The 16648-nt window shown below is 44.3% G+C and overlaps 1 long non-coding RNA gene across 3 annotated transcripts in view; it reads right to left on the bottom strand.

Moving 5' to 3' along the window:
• Positions 1 to 637: 637 nt before the first annotated feature.
• The window catches only part of LOC108352900 (uncharacterized), a 28041-nt gene continuing 12030 nt past the window's right edge, over positions 638 to 16648 (bottom strand). For 2 of the 3 annotated variants that reach the window (XR_015638725.1, XR_015638724.1), the window contains 2 exons: positions 5604 to 5780; positions 638 to 2221 (listed from right to left, as the gene is read on the bottom strand). This is a non-coding gene — a long non-coding RNA (uncharacterized LOC108352900). Of the gene's footprint in view, positions 2222 to 5603; positions 5781 to 16648 lie in introns of those variants that run through there. The other variant, XR_015638723.1, reaches the window with a different exon arrangement.

Below are 16648 nucleotides of genomic sequence, written 5' to 3'. Positions count from 1 at the left end.
TATGGGTTTTGCCCTGTTGCATGTACTTTTTGATTACACTACTTTGTGTTCCCAGCTAGGCACATTTGTGCACCCACCCAGGAGCTAACTTGGATCCTTCATAGAAAACACACACACACACACACACACACACACACACACACACACTCTACATGCCAGTTATTCTCAAAATGCCTTTGCTAACTCAATGACTGGGCACTCCTAAATCTTCCCCTGCTACTCCAGGCCCAATCAGGGAAGTGACCAGAGACCACTTACTCGAAACTCACACGGCTGGTTGGCTTTATCTCCTCTGCTATTCTCCTCTCTCTCCCAGTCTCCCCACTTAACTCTCAATGTTCAGTCCCCCGTGCTTAGTCATTGGGTATTGGCAACTTTATTGATAGATCAAAAACCGATTGAGGGCAATGGGTGTCAGTAAACAGATTCCTGATCAAAGCATCAGAACCACCCTCTACATTGCTTCTGGGACTTCAACACAAGAGAGACACCTACGCCGATACCTACACCAATCTAAGAAGCCATTTGGAATAATACTTTGTCCCCGACAGCAGGGACCCAGTTATTCAGGGCCCCGAAGGGGTGCTACCCTTGGGCCTAAATGGGGGGTGAGAGAAGAAGGAGACCAAGCAAGATTCTGTTGTCAAGGTCTCATTTATTGGGATGAACGTTACAGCTTTTAAGGCTTTCAGGTAGGGGGAGTGACCTTTGTGAAACATGAAGGAGGGGGAGATGAGGGTATAGGCAGTGATAGCTGGAGGCAAAGAAGTCAGGCGATGAGGTCAGGTGGTTGAGACACCGGGTGTTGACTGAGGAGATAACAGGTATCTGCTAAGGGAGCTGAGGCATCCCTTGAATGTTATCTTCCTGTGCCATAAATTCATGGGAGAGGCTTTCATTCAACAATCTTAAGACTTAAGGCAGTCATCTTAGGGGTGAGTCTCTGTGGCCAAACAGCCCAGAGTCACCTAGTCACTTTGAGCCATGTAGTCAAAAAGCGGCTAGGCCCAAATCCAATATGGCTCTGTACATCTCCCCCATTATTCTTTTCTTTTTTTTAAAAAGACCATTAGGTGGAAGTAGTGGTCTGAGAGAGATCAGACATGCCTCACAGAGTGCCTAGCTCGGCCATGCAAGCCACTCTTGCAGTTAGGACTGCACCCCAATGGCTAGGAATGAACTTATGCTGTAACACACCGTTCTGGGCTATATGTGTGTGTTATTGGGAGAAACTGGGCAGAGGAGCATTTGACCGGCCCGCACGTTTAAACGGGGTGTAGCCACCTCTGTCTTAGGATCGACCTCTCGAACCCCAGCCTTATCCGTCATAGGATCACCTTGTCGCCCCAAGGTTCCTGTCTTAGATTGGTCAAGGGTCAGAGGAAGTTGCCTGTCCCTGAGGATAGCTACGTTGGATCATCTTCTCATTCCTCTTATTTGAGCCCAGGGGCGAAAGAGCAGGGGCCAGATGGCATTAATATAAGAGATTGTGGAAATTGAGCCTCTCCTGATAAGTAGTGGGCACCTCATCTGGTTCTCCTCACCTGCTATGGCCATACCACCAAGGGCCTAGTCAAGCCTCTCCTGTAATAAAATTTAGAATTCCCAATTGTTAGCAACTACTCCAGAAGGTTCACCCACTGTGCTTGCCTAACAATAGATTGGGGGAGGGTAACTCCAGACACTGCAGACACAATGGCTGCAGCAGTAATGGCTGCTACAATAGCAGCGAAAATGCCAAGGTCTTTCCCAGGACAGTTCAGGATCGGTCATTCTTCTCTGGAACAACCAGCAGGCAATGGAACCATGTCTGAGATCTACAGAACCAGGGCAGAGTTCCCCAGTCCACAGCAGCTTCACGCAGGTGGCATTCCTGTGAAGCTACAGACTGCAAAATGACAACACCAGTTAAGGCAGCAAGAGTCACCAGGGGAATGAGGGGGGTAGGGGTAACAGCTGGAGTCCAGTCTTCTCCAGCAAGCAGCAGTGCACAGAGGGTTGGAGCGCAGGCCGCGGTGGGGCGGGACACACGCAGTGGTAACACTGACTGCAGCAACGCCAAAATCTCTGTGATGACAAAAGATGAGGGGGAATCTTTCATCTTCCTCTCAGGGCAGAGTAATGACTTCAGGGACCCGAACCACGAGAGCTGAATCTTCATGCTCCCGGGATCAGCATGGCTCACCAGCCACTCGGGCAGCTGGCACACTCCTGTAGCATCCTGTAGAAAAAACACAAAGATTCCCTCTTCCCCATATAAAATATCTGAACAGGATCATGCCAATATGTGGATCTTTCTATTTCACCTAGGCAGAAGTATGCCTAGTTGTAGGGTGCCATAAACTCAGAGTGTTCCTTGGCATCCAAATTTTAAAATTGAAATAAAAGGAGCATATTTTAGCATACAGGGATGACTCCCCTTTTTTATTTATTAAAATATTGTTAAAATATTATTTATTTTTTTTTCGGAGCTGGGGACTGAACCCAGGGCCTTGCGCTTCCTAGGCAAGCGCTCTACCACTGAGCTAAATCCCCAACCCCTAAAATATTATTTATTAAGATAAGTCCTTGAGGATTAAATTGAGGACACTGAGCACTTGTATTTATAAATTGACTTTTATACCAAATTATTGTCTCCAGCATTATTGTTTTGGTTATATAAAGAATGAGATTTTTTGACTAACTATTCCTATGTAAGGCCTATAATCTGCCTGGTATCATTGTCCTCCCTTGCTAAGGGGGCCAGGCAATCCAGTTTGAGTTCTTAAATGGCCTATAAAGGAACAGTGCTTAGTGCTCTTAACCACTAAGCCATCACTCCAGCCCCTCACCAGCTTAATTTACCTAAACATAAGCATCCAGATTCAGTCGTACTAGAAATCCCTGAGCTGGTAAGGTGAGGATGGGAGTTGAAAGTAAGCAAATGGAGTCTTCCTCTTTTTGTGAGGGAGTGTTATCAACTCCATTATCATTTTCAAAGAGCTGGGTCTATGGTTTTGTTTAGTTGTCTGAGTCAGAGCACTGAAAGGACAGTGAGTTGTCAGACATTCACACTGAAATTATCACTCACTGATTTCAAGTAGAAAACCTGCCTCTAATATAGCATTAAGTAATTGTATAATTTGAGGGCTAGTAGTATCTAAAAAGGGAAACGTTTTAATCAACTGTAAACCATAAGGCACACATTGGCTATCAGTATATGAATTGAAAGCTTGATTTTTTTTGTTTAACATTTTAAAAACTGGCTACAGTTAATTAATAATCTGTGCTGAAGCAGGGGAAACTCAAGAGAATAAACAAGTGATCCAATCATACATGTAGCCTTTTCATTAGATGAACCACCTATAAATACAGTAAGCTCATTTCCTATGGGTTGCATGCACAAATTTATAGGAAATACAAAAGCATGCAAAGAGTAAAATTATCAATTTTGCCTGAAATTTGTATATGTAATAGGCCAAATATCAGTATTTTGTAATAACCAATTTAATTGCTGTTTGGAATAAGATATGTTTCACCATGTTTCTTTTTTTTTAAATATTTCCATGACTCTAGCCTACAATTTTGTACTAATATGACAAAAGCTTTATCTCCAATGAGGATAACAAAGGCTTAAGTCCTCAGGTAAGGTGAGGTATTTAGCCAATTAACATATCCTTAGAAGCTTAAAATTAATTTTAAATATTAAAAATGAATATTGAATCTTTTCTGGAGCAATAGCTACTCTCTAAATATTAAAGCTCATTTTGAGAGCAAAGGTTTGTAGTAAAAATTTCCATATAAACAAACTGCATCAATCCTTCGTAAGCCCTGTAACAATCTCTACCTGTTTGATTTTTTCTCAATTATAAATAAGATTGAGTTAGTCAATGTAACACTGGCAATCCTTAATCACAATCCTTAAGTTCTCCTTGTAACACCAGAGCACAGCCACAACTTTGGGAAGTCACCTGAGTTCTGAGTATGTGACTAGGCAGCTGCCCTTGGGGCAGTGGAATTAGCATCAAAATACAGGTAACTCTAGGGCAAACCACAACTTTGGAAAGCAAAACTCAACCTCCAACAAACTAGTCTCCAAAATCTAGTCTCCAAGACACTGAGTCTGTCTTTCATGCTACTAAGTTTGACTGTCAATTCCTACATATGAACGCACGATGGTGCAGGTCTCCGATACCTCAGCAAAGAGACATTGTCCTAAAATCTTTTAGAAGCCTGGTTTTTAGAATAAGAATTCCATAAAAATATTACCTCAATTTAGACCTGCTTCCCTAGGTTGGCCCATGTCACATGTTGTCTAGAATGACTTTTTTAACCATCTCCAATAACTTAAAAGCCAATAACCTATGACCAAGGCATGTAGAGCATATTTATACATTTAAAACCAATCAGAAACAAAGTTGAAGTGGCTATACATGTCTTTAATATTTACACCAAGCACCATTTTTAGTTTTCTAGCTGTGATTTTAAGAGAAGCACCTTGTCACCTGTTGAGTCCAATAATCACAGTCAAAGATTTTCTAAGAGAAACAGCCATCAGTTTCATTACCATAGAAGCTGTGAAGCTTCTGGTGTCTTTAGGATCAGCTAGTATAAACATTTAGCCACCCCCTGTGGAGCTTGCCCAGCGGACTTAGGCTTCTAGCTACAGATGTAGACTCTAAAAGCCAATTGAAACTGCTTTTTATTCATTGTTCCCTTTTTGAAACAAGTTAAAACCAAGTCAAGGTGTGAACGACTGGCAGATAAAGTTTTTACCATTTTTTCTTTTCTTTTTTTTTTTTTTTAAAGATTTATTTATTCATTTATTATATATAAGTACACTGTAGCTGTCTTCAGACACACCAGAAGAGGGCATCGGGTCTCCTTACAGATGGTTGTGAGCCACCATGTGGTTGCTGGGAATTGAACTCAGGACCTCTGGAAGAGCAGTCGGGTGCTCTTAACCGCTGAGCCATCTCTCCAGCCCCCATTTTTTCTTTTGAACATGAAACATAAAACATTTAAGCAACGAGAAACAAAAACCACAGACATAAACTGACAGACATGGACAGCTTGGTGCACCAAGGACAGACAATAGACAAAGAGGGAAAAAACTAGATGGTGTCCCACCGAAGGGACCTACATATCCTACCTATGGAACCCAGGACCAGAAATAAGCATTTCTCCAATAGGAGCCAGCAGAGAGGCAGGACGTCTCCTGCCTTTCTTCTGTTCCTAGGAGAGCTCTAAAAAGTTTTTCTCTTCTACGGAGAGTCCGGGAGGACTGTTTTTCCCAAACCCATTCTCTCTCATGTCTAGGGTGTAAACTATCTCTAATCAGGGTCCAAAGACTAAAATATAACTCTAAAAGAACGCATATGTAAAAACACTTTACCATTACCTTGTCCCTTTTTTATTATAAGTTTTACTTAAACTAGCCCCACACTGTTTAAAATTAACCAGGGACACCTTTCATCAATAAAACAAAAAAACTTGATTAAATCCTTTTTTTTTAACTCTCAATCCTCTCCCTGAGTGAGCGCTTGATCTCTCCTGTGAAACAAGCCTCCTTAGACAATACCTTTCCCATGGCGATGGGACGACACTTATTCGACCGGTCTTACCTCCCTCTCCAGAGATGCACGAGTGATGCAGCCTGAAGAGTCCTCAATCTCTCCTCGGATCTCCTGTCTCCGTCGTCCGGTAGTTGGCTGTACTTCGGGGTCCCTGTTCGGGTGCCACTTGTCCCCGCCAGTGGGGACCCAGTTATTCAGGGTCCCGAAGGGGCGCTACCCTTGGGCCTAAATGGGGGGCGAGAGAAGAAGGAGACCAAGCAAAAGTTCTGTTGTCAAGGTCTCATTTATTGGGATGAACGTTACAGCTTTTAAGGCTTTCAGGTAGGGGGAGTGACCTTTGTGAAACACAGAGGAGGGGGAGGTGCGGATATAGGCAGTGATAGCTGGAGGCAAAGAAGTCAGGCGATGAGGTCAGGTGGTGGAGACACCGGGTGTTGATTCAGGAGATAACTGGTATCTGTTTGAGCTGAGGCATCCCTTGAATGTTATCTTCCTGTGCCGTAAATTCATGGGAGAGGCTTTCATTCAACAATCTTAAGACTTATGGCAGTCATCTTAGTGGTGAATATCTGTGGCCAAACAGCCCAGAGTCACCTAGTCACTTTGAGCCATGCAGTCAAAAAGCGGCTAGGCCCAAATCCAATATGGCTCTGTACAATACTCCATTTTGAATAGGGGTCCAATAAAGTTTTACGTTCCTGAGACCTCCCTGGGAATTAGCAGAAAGAGTCATGTACGTGGGTAACTGACATCCTGGTTGGCAAGTTAAGAAGTGATTGCTAGGCAAGTCAAGTTGCCCTGCCACAGTTGAATAACCTAACCGATTGAATCAGGATCAATGCACGGCAAAGATATGTTCCTAAGAAAGTCCCCTATCCTTAAGTCCTGAGTGGTGGAATAACTTAGCACAGATATCTATGGATTTCAGGCTTAAAAACTCTGAAGTATTCTGGCTTGGGTTGAAGTCTATCTAGCCTCTGAGTCTAGGCTACATCCCTGGTCCATTGTCCAAGGGCAAATGTTCAATAAACTATCCCTGTCTGACAGAGATTGGTGTTCATGTGACTTATGGGGCAACACCTGAACTTCAACAGAGAGCTCATGATAACAGTCCTCATATTTAGCTCTGGGAAAGTGATCTGCACAGGAGCCAAAAGGTGAGAGGACAAAATTTCCACACTACCCCCATGGTCAGCTCACTGTGTAAGAAAAAGAGCATTTGTGTGGAAGCTCACAGGAGGAGCAGCATACTGTTCTTTGCCAGACTTCACACAATACAGAACTATATTCCACACATTACAGTCCCCAGGGTTAGGGGAAAGGATTAGGATATAGTCCCCGGGGCCATCAAGGAACTTAACTGGACTATTAGAACTTATTTTTAAACTTCATTAAAACAACAGTAAGCGGGGTTGGGGATTTAGCTCAGTGGTAGAGCGCTTGCCTAGGAAGCGCAAGGCCCTGGGTTCGGTCCCCAGCTCCGAAAAAAAGGACCAAAAAAAAAAAAAAAACAATAGCAAGCATCTGCAGTCGAGACAAGATGCCACAGACCTAGGGGCATTGTTGTGGGCTTTCCTCATTGCAGAAATGAGGGTAGAGCAATCTAAACGGGACATTTCTGGATTCGCTCAGGAGGCATCTCTGAAAAGATTCCTCTTTCCTGGAGCTCCTGCAGAGGAAGCCCTGGGCTGATGTTTTCTCTTTCACCATAGAGCTGGTGGGAGAGCTTGTGGGAGAGCAGCTGGGAGAGCCACTGGGAGAGCCGGTGGGCTCCTCATGTGAGAGGGAGAGCAAGCCCCTTCGGAACAGTGATACCAGGTTTTCCTCTCCTGGAGATGCACCAGACACTCACGTCTTCCTATAAACACTGCTGTTAGCATTGCTTCTTTATATCTGCTAAGCTGGTTGATAGAGCTTACAGTGTCTAAATTTATATTTATCTGATATATTAGTGAGACTGAGCATCTCTTCATAAGCTTGTAGGATGTATATTGTATCTTCTGCTCAATATTCTAGATATTTCTCTTTCGTTAACAGCTTTTTGTATTTAAAGTGTTTTGCCAATTTATGCTGAAAATATTTCTCAAGATTACTATTTTCATGTTTTGTTTGTTTTGTTTTTAAGACAGAGTTTCTCTGTATAGCCCTTGTTATCCAGAAATTCTGCAGACCAGGCTGGCCTCAAATTCAGAACTACCTGTCTCCCAACTGCTGGGATCAAAGGCATGTGCTGCCACCTCCTGGCTCTATTTATCATGTTTTAAAGAAGGCTTTAAAAAAAAAAACCAATTTAAAATGGTTGGTACATAGTCAGTGGGTGCATTTTTCCACTTTCTTCAAAAGTTTGGAACCTTGCTTGGTGTCTTAGGGTTTTATTGCTGTGAACAGACACCATGACCAAGGCAACTCTAATAAGGACAACATTTAATTGGGGTTGGCTTACAGGTTCGGTTCATTATCATTGAGTTGGGAATATGGCAGCCTCCAGGCAGGCATGGTGCATGAAGAACTGAGGAGTTCTCTATCTTCATCTGAAAGCTGCTAGGAGACTGGCTTCCACTCAGCTGAGGGTATCAAAGCCCACATGACACACCCACTCCAAGACCACACCTACTCCAACAAGACCACATCTACTCCAAGACCACACCCATTCCAACAAGACCACACCCACTCCAACAAGACCACACCTACTCCAACAAGAGCACACCCACTCCAAGACCACACCCACTCCAACAAGACCACACCTACTCCAAGACCACACCCATTCCAACAAGACCACACCTACTCCAACAAAACCACACCTACTCCAACTAGGCTACGACTCCTAACAGTGCCACTCCCTGGGCCACACATATACAAACCACCATACTTAGGAAGGCATTCCCCCTTATAGCACGTGATCTAATACTTTTCTGCTTTTCGTTTTAGGTATTACACTATATTGAGAAAGAATAGTGACTTTCTGATTTGTCTAGCGCATGTTCTATGTGAGGGGAGTGTCTTGTATCTCTGGTGCCCAAGGGTAGCCATTGGTTACTGTGGCTGTCAAGCCCTTGCAATATTTAAATTAATTGGAGAGAGCAGACCCACAGTCTTATTTTAGTGTAAGATAAGTTTTTTCAAACCACTAGTCGGTATCTAAATGACACTTACTGAAGAATGTACTCAGCCCCAGGCTCTTGATTTTTTACACTGAGTTCTCGAATGTACCTAAATGAACCCTGGGGCCTTCTATTCTACTGTCTGTAGATCTTTGATTCCAGAAACACCCATTCCTAAGCAAACATGGGACAACTGTGCAAGACATATGCAGCAATGTATATTTCAGCAGTGTTTAAAATGGGGAAACCAAGCTAAGTCTCTAACAAGAAGGTATTTGTATAGTAATTTTAATCCAGTAACGTGGCTAGTCTGGCTGGAAAACAGATGTTGCGCCAGGAAATGTTTGTGAGCCCCCAAAAGACCCCCAAGGAGCCAAATTGGATGCAATCACACTAAGGTCTCTTTATTCAAGATGAAGCTTGGACCACACCAAAGTCTCTGTCTCGGGAGAGCAGCAGAAGGACCCAACCCCAGTTTTAGGCAAGCGTTTATAGAGGCAGGAAAGGGATGTCTAGCCTGGTACACATCTGATCGGGGGAACATCATGGACTTTAATATAATTGGCTGGTGCTGGGAGCCAAACCATAAACTTAACTTCTGTTTTCCTCCTGATTGGTGGTTGTTAGGAAGTGAAGTGTCAGGGGCGGGCTTGTAACCTGAGGGTGCAGATTTCTTGGGAAATAACCTGGAAACTGGTGCTAGACACAGGTCTTATTGGGGGTAACCCTGGAAACTGGTGCTAGGTTTCCAGGTGCCTATTAGTTTACTTGAGTTTAACCTTAGGTCAGCTTCTCTAAGATAATCCGAACTCAAAAGATTTGGTCTGTCACCGACACCCCTTCAATCCCAGGAGCCAGAGGCAAGCAGCTCTTTGAGTTCAAGACCAGCCTGGTACTGAGCAAGTTTTAGATACAAAAAAAGATTAGGTCTAGGTGTTGTGGGACATGCCTTTAATCCCAGCACTCAAGAGACAGAGGCAGTCAGTTCAGAGGAGTCATTGAGTTGAGAAGCAGTCCATGGAGGGGTTGAGTTCATGGCAGTTCAGTTTGGGGCGTTCAGAGGCAGTTTTTACCAGGACAGTTGTATAGAGACAGGTTGCAGAGAGAAAAGGCTAGACACGGGTGAAGAACAAGCCAGAGAATGAGAAGGAGACAGACGATTAGAACAGATTTCTGAGTTAGTTTGAGACCAAGCAGAGCAATTCAGTCACAAGCCAAGAAGCCAGTTTGAACCAGTCAGCTTGGAGTAGAGTTGAACCAGCTAGCCAGAGTTCACAAAGAGCTAGAAAGAGTGAGTTCATTCGGCACTGAGCCTCCAAAATGACGATTACATCAGGCAAATAAAAGATACATTTACAGGTAATGCCTCAAGTCGGAGGGAAACTGTACTTTGAGTTGGAAGTAGCATTGTGACATGTGGCTTGGTGTTCTGCTGCTGTGAAGGGACATAGTGACAACAGCAACTCTTATAAAGAAAAGTACTTGATTGGGGCTGCTTCACAGTTTCAGAGGTTTAGCCCATAGTCATCATGGCAAAGATAATGGCCACATTCAGGCAGACATGGTGCTAGAGAAGTAGCTGAGAGGTCCACATCGGGATCTGTAGGCAGCAGGGAGGGAGAGAGGGAGAGACAGAGTCAAAGACAGACAGACAGACAGACAGACAGACAGACAGACAGACAATGGGCTTTTTGAAACCTCAAAGCCCACACCCAGTGACACATTTCCTTCAACAAGCCCACACGCCTCCTAATTCTTTCACATAGTGCCCCTCCCCGGAGACCAGGCATTCATTCACATCTATGAGTCTATGGGGCTTATAAAAACCACCACATTCCACTCCCTGACCCCTATAGGCTCGTAGCCATATAACAATACAAAAATGCATTCAATCCAGTTCCAAAAGTCCCCATAGTCTACTCCAGTCTCAACACTGTAAAAGTTTAAAGTCTCTTCAGAGGCTCAAGGTAATCTCTTGAACTCCTGTGAAATCAAAATCAAAAGGCAGATCGACTACTTTCTACACACAATGGCAGAAGGTATACATTATCATTCCAAACAGAAGGAAGGGAGCCAAGGGAGGAAGTACTTGGCCAAAACAAGACCTGAAGCCAGCAGGGAAAATTTTCAAATTCTGTATCTTCACATCTGACGTCAAAAGCACTCTTCAGATCTCCAACTCCTTTTACCTTTGTTGACTGCACGCATTTCTTTCCCTTGGGCTGGTTCCAAATGTGTTAGCAGCTTTCCTCAGCGGATACCCCACGACATTAGCACCTTCCACATTTTGGGACGTGCAAAGCGATCTAGGCTTCACCCTCTCAGCTTCACAAAGTGGCCTCTCTGAACCTCCATGAAAGGACATTCCTGACAACACGCTTGACCTTAGTGGTTTTCCTTAGCCATGATGAAGTTTCCATAACCCCTTGAATCTTTGACTCTAAAGCCAGACCCTGCTGTCCGTTTGCTGGGGCTGGCAAATGGCTCCCTGGTTCTGCTGCTGATCATTTCCCTCACAGTTTAAGATTTTATTTAATTACTTTTGACAAGTTGAAAGCTTAGCTGGGTGGTGTCTGTCCTGAGGTTACCACTCCTTTCATTCTGAAGTTACCACTCCCTCCATTCCCTGTAGCATTAGGCTTTCCTTTAAACTTTGTATCTCCTTGAGAACTGGGCTTAGAGCTCCATTACACTTCATTGTGCTCTTTTTCTCTTCCTGTACATTTTGTTTTTCCTTGATCAGCTTGTTTCTTTTCACCACCACCACCACCACCACCACCACCATCACCACTACCACCCTCAACAACAACAAAAACCACAACAGTCAGTACTAGACTGTCGTAAAATTTCCTCTGCTGAGGCCATTAATCCACAAAACTCTTTTATTTAACTCCAGGCAGACTTTTTGGGTAAGGGCGGGAAGAAGCCACATTCTTTGCCGAAATATCACAAGAATGGCCTCTAGGCCACTTAACCAGCATCCTTTTCCTCTGAGACTTCTTGAGCCAGGCTGTCATACGCTATGTTTCTCTCAGTACCACTATCCTCCATGCCCAAGGCGATGCATTAAGGGGTACAGGCCCATTAAGCCTTGATTAAAGGGTTTAACTGCTTTTTCTTTCTTTTTTTTAAAGATTTATTTATTTATTTATTTTGTATATGAGTACACTGTAGCTGTCTTCAGACACACCAGAAGAGGGCACCGGATCCCATTACAGATGGTTGTGAGTCGCCATGTGGTTGCTGGGATTTGAACTCAGGACCTCTGGAAGAGCAGTCGGTGCTCTTAACCGCTGAGCCATCTCTCCAGCCCTTAACTGCTTTTTCTAGCGCCAAGTCCCAAGTCCACATTCTGCCAACAAGCAGCATGGTCAAGCCCATCACAGAACAGCCCAGTAGTTGTGTTTATTTGGGGGTCTTTGTGCAGCTATAGCTGCCAAAATGTTGTCTTTACCGTATCCCTCTCCTAAGGGAGCATCTAGCCTTTCCGGCCTCTTTAATCCCAACTGTTCATCCCCATAGCCTGAGTGGCTTCCTCTTCTCAGCTCAGCCCCTCCTGAAGGACTCCTCAGGTTTCAGACAACAGCATCACACCTTCTACTCCTGGATACACACCTGGCTCAAAGTGCCCCAGCTAATGCAAGACAGAAGATGCTTTTACATCCTTGATCATTAAGTCTCTTCTTTCCAACCTTTTACCTACTTGAGAGAGAACAGTGAGTCTGTTCAATCAAGAGCATAGGGGCAGTGGGAGGGACCCAACCCCACCCCAAACGAAAGTGAAAATGGCTGGTCTTTTTGTTGGGAGCGATGCCCTTGAAGCCCTCCATTGTTGATGTTATTATTATAGTTAGCATTAAGTATGACTGGGTTCATGGAAAATCCCCAGCCAGCTGCAGAAGACTAATACAAATCTGGTGGTCAAGATGAATAATCATATGATAACATATGATATGTCAAGATACCCAATGTGATGACCTGAAACCTTCTGAAAAATCAACATCCTGCTGACTAATAGATATGACCAACCTGTGACCTTTCTGACATCCTGTTAACATCAGCCCATTCCCCGACCACACAAATATTGTGTCCTTGGCCTGCATAAATGTTTCTTATTTCCCCCCTCCCTCTGTTACCCATGTTATGGTATAAATTCAGCCTTGGGGGAAACATAAAATTGTCGCCTTGATCAGACTCTTGTCTTGGCATCCTTCTTTTTTCTTTTTTCTTTATTTTTATTTTTTTTATTTTTTGGAGCTGGGGACCGAACCCATTGGCGTCCTTCTTTGTGCCTCTTGTCCCCCATTCTCTTCCAGGTACACCCAATACCCTTCGCTTACAGTCTTTTCTTAACTGCTAACCTACAACTGACTCTGAGATTTAATATGGGCCATGCTTCTTCCTCTCTCTCTCTCTCTCTCTCTCTCTCTCTCTCTCTCTCTCTCTCTCTGTGTGTGTGTGTGTGTGTGTGTGTGTGTGTGTGTGTTTCTCTTTTCCCCTCTTCCACACCAATTTGCTAATAGTATCTGGCCTTTATTTTTCTTTCAGAAATCTGAGCTCTGAGGCAGCTCCCTCCTCTACTGGTGCAATGTACAACACCTCTCCTGTGTTTTCTTCCTCAGCCTAGGGGTATTTCATAAACTCATAATACAAGTTCCATATTTTTAATTGTCTATTTTATTTCATGTGCATTGCTGTTATTCTTACACTGAAAGATTAAAGTTTTAAAGTTGCCCCCTAGACACAAAGTTTAGAGCAAAATAAAACAAAAACAAACAAACAAACAAAAAAAAAACAAAAAACAAAAAAAAAAACCAAACAAACAGGTTAGGCCCCAGAATTGTATGTTCCAAAAAGCCTCTCCTAGGGCTATAGAATGGATAATTACATTGGCCAGCTCAACAGCTTTCTCCCAGAAACTAGCTGACCATAAATCTTAGAGAACAATCTTGAGAAGCAGGAAACAACTTCTCCTAGGAACTAGCGGAACATGAAGTTAAACAATCTGAGAAGTAGGAGACAGCTTCTCCTAGGAAACAATCTTGGGGGACAGAGTTCTTCCTTGTGATTTTTCACTGTTATTCTATGACGCCATCCCTGCCCCCTCGGGTTGTGGTCTCCCCACTCCGGGGGTCTTTCATTTGGGGGCTCGTCTGGGATGGGTGACCACCCTCATCTCCAAAGACCCACTTGGAGGTGAGATAGCATCTGTGTCTTTGTCTGTGTCTGTCTTTTGTGCCAGCTAAACTCTGGGTCTGTATTTGCTACTCTGGGTCTGTATTTGCTCGGGAGTTCTGGAGTTCTGGTTTCGCAGTCACTCCCATCTCGGGCTGAGAGGGAGGCTTGTGTCTCAGGAGAGAAGCGAGTGTGAGCGGTAGACGTGCCTGGGGCTCACTGATTGCACTGCCCTGGGAGACGTCCCAGGAGGTGAGGAGGGACCCCAGGGATGCCTGAGAGATTCCCATCTGGGTGCTTGTGAGGTTTCGGTGATTCTCCTGGATTGGAGAAAAGACCTGCCCTCCTGGCCATCTGTATTTCCAGAGTGGTTTTTGTCTGTGTGTCTTAGGTCTTTGCTTTGTGTTACCACTAGATTGAACACACAACTTGTCAGTTGAGATTCTGATTGGGAAAGAGGAGTGATGTGGAATCCGCTCCCCTTCATCTGTTTTTGGTGAGCTCACGGAAGCTCCCATCTGAATCAGTTTGGTTTTGTGGTGATCTTGCGGTGGCCACTTGTCTTTTGTTTTTGTGCGCACTTCTGTTTTTTTGTCTGTTAATCTTTTGATTGTCTTTCTGTGTGACTGAATGCTTTTGTCCTTTTTGGCGGACTTCTATTTTCTGGACTCTCTTCTTGTTTTCTTACCATCCCACTTGAGATGCTTGTTAATAGCTGTTACAGGAAATACAGAATCCTACTAGAGGCCAAAAAAAAAAAAATGTTACAGACACGGATGGAAGGCCCTCACTTCTGCCTGTTGGATTCAATACACCTGAAGGTAGGGAGTGCTCCGGGTCTGCCCCCAGGCTCCAAGGGTGGGTCTCTGAGGGGCTAGAAAATGCCCCACCAATCTGGCTAAGATAAGAAAAAGATATAAAGAGAAAGTTACAGAAATTTAAAGGGTTAAAAAGTTAGAGAGCTAAAGAGAGATAAAAGACAAGAGAGGAACATATACTGGCCACAGTAGTTAGGGAACCTAAGAAGACAGTACCTGACAACAGAAGAGAATTCCTGGCTAAAGATCAGTGTGCCTGGGCTGGAGAGATGGCTCAGCGGTTAAGAGCACTGACTATTCTTCCAGAGGTTCTGAGTTCAAATCCCAGCAACCACATGGTGGCTCACAACCATCTGTAATGAGATCTGATGCCCTCTTCTGGTGTGTCTGAAGACAGCTACAGTGTACTTATATATAATAAATAAACAAATCTTAAAAAAAAAAAGATCAGTGTGCCTAGTACAAAGAAAAAGGACACTGGGTCAGAGACTGCCCCAGAAAGAACAAGAGGGGCCACTGGAGAGCCTCTTAGTCCTAGAGTGCTGGCTATGCACAGAGATAGAAGAGAAGCCCGCCCAGTTGTTTTATGGATACAGAGACCCAATGCTCTGTGCTCCTATGCCCCAGTGGGCCAGTATCCAAATACCTTGGGTACAGGGGGCTACTGGCAACAAACAATACTTATGGACTACCCGAAGAACAGTGGACCTTGGCGTGGGCCGGATAACCCACTAGTTCATGGTCATCCCTGACTGCCCCTATCCCTTCCTCATAAAAAATTTGCTCTCCAAGATGGCTTGCGTGGGCTAAAATGGCTGGGTGAGGCCATGTGTATGCATTTCTGCAGACTGTGTATGTGGAGCTTAAGACTGTCTCAGTGCACCAGTACCTGATGCTGGGAGATGTGTGGCTTAGTGCTGTTCTGCCTAGAACCCATCACTCCTGCCAGCCAGGCACTAACAACTGTCACCCAATCCAGGGTGATAGAGTGGCTGATGTTTTGCCTCTAAATAGAATGTCCCAAAAGATGGGACCACTGGTCAGCTGCCATGGACTAGATTCTCCACCGGTTGGGGGCAATCTGGTCACCTTGCTGCCCAATCCTGACCTGGAGCCACCATAGCATGAGTATAAGTACTGGCAGAAGCCAGTGAGTGGGAAAAAAGACCTCTGCGACTGGCTGATTGATCCCTGCTGAAAGCCGAGGCTACTTTGTCTACCGATGGAAACAGTTCTCTTCATAAAGGTCAGAGATAAGTACATACTACAATGAAGGACAACACAAATGTCATCTGGGATGGACAAACCTCTATCCCCCAGCACATCAGCGCCATGGATGCCTTACCATCTCTTAGATGCCCTGATGAAGCCAACAACTGTGAGTATTATTCATTGCCCAGGACATCAGGAAGGAAGAGATTCAGTGACATGGGACAGTAACAAAACAGATAAAGTGGCTCAGGGAATGACTATGCAGGAGCCTATCCTGGTTACAGGCCTACAAGAGACAGGCACTGGGAACTGGGATTGGACTAAGGGATGGCCTCACTTAGAATGTACAACAGAAGAAAAGGCCCAAATTGCTTATCTCCTAGTGTTTGTAGATACCTTTCCAGGAATAGATAAAAGCTTTCCTCACCAAACAAGAGATGGCCTAGTCATCCAGAAGATACTGGAAGAAATCTTCCCCTGATTTGGAATGCCCAAGGTAATCTGGTCAGACAAAGGCCCTACTTTCATTGCCAAGGTAAGCCAGGGTGTGGCCAAGTATTTAGAGGTCGATTAAAAATTACATTATATCTACAGACCTCAAAGTTCAAGACAGATAAAATAAATAGATAAAGCTCTAAAAGTGACCCTGACCAAATTAACCATGGAGACTGGTGCAGACTGGGTGATACTCCTTCCCTCTTGCTCTCTTCAGAGCAAGAAATCTCCCTTCTAGATTCAGCCTAACCCCCTTTGAGATCTTATATGGGGCCTCAGCTCCTCTGACTAT

Source organism: Rattus norvegicus, chromosome 15 (assembly GCF_021556685.1).
Source record: "Rattus norvegicus strain SHRSP/BbbUtx chromosome 15, alternate assembly SHRSP_T2T, whole genome shotgun sequence".
NCBI classification, from domain to species: Eukaryota; Metazoa; Chordata; class Mammalia; order Rodentia; family Muridae; genus Rattus; species Rattus norvegicus.
Note: the sequence above shows the minus strand (reverse complement) of the source record. Positions and strands in the feature narration are given on the sequence as shown.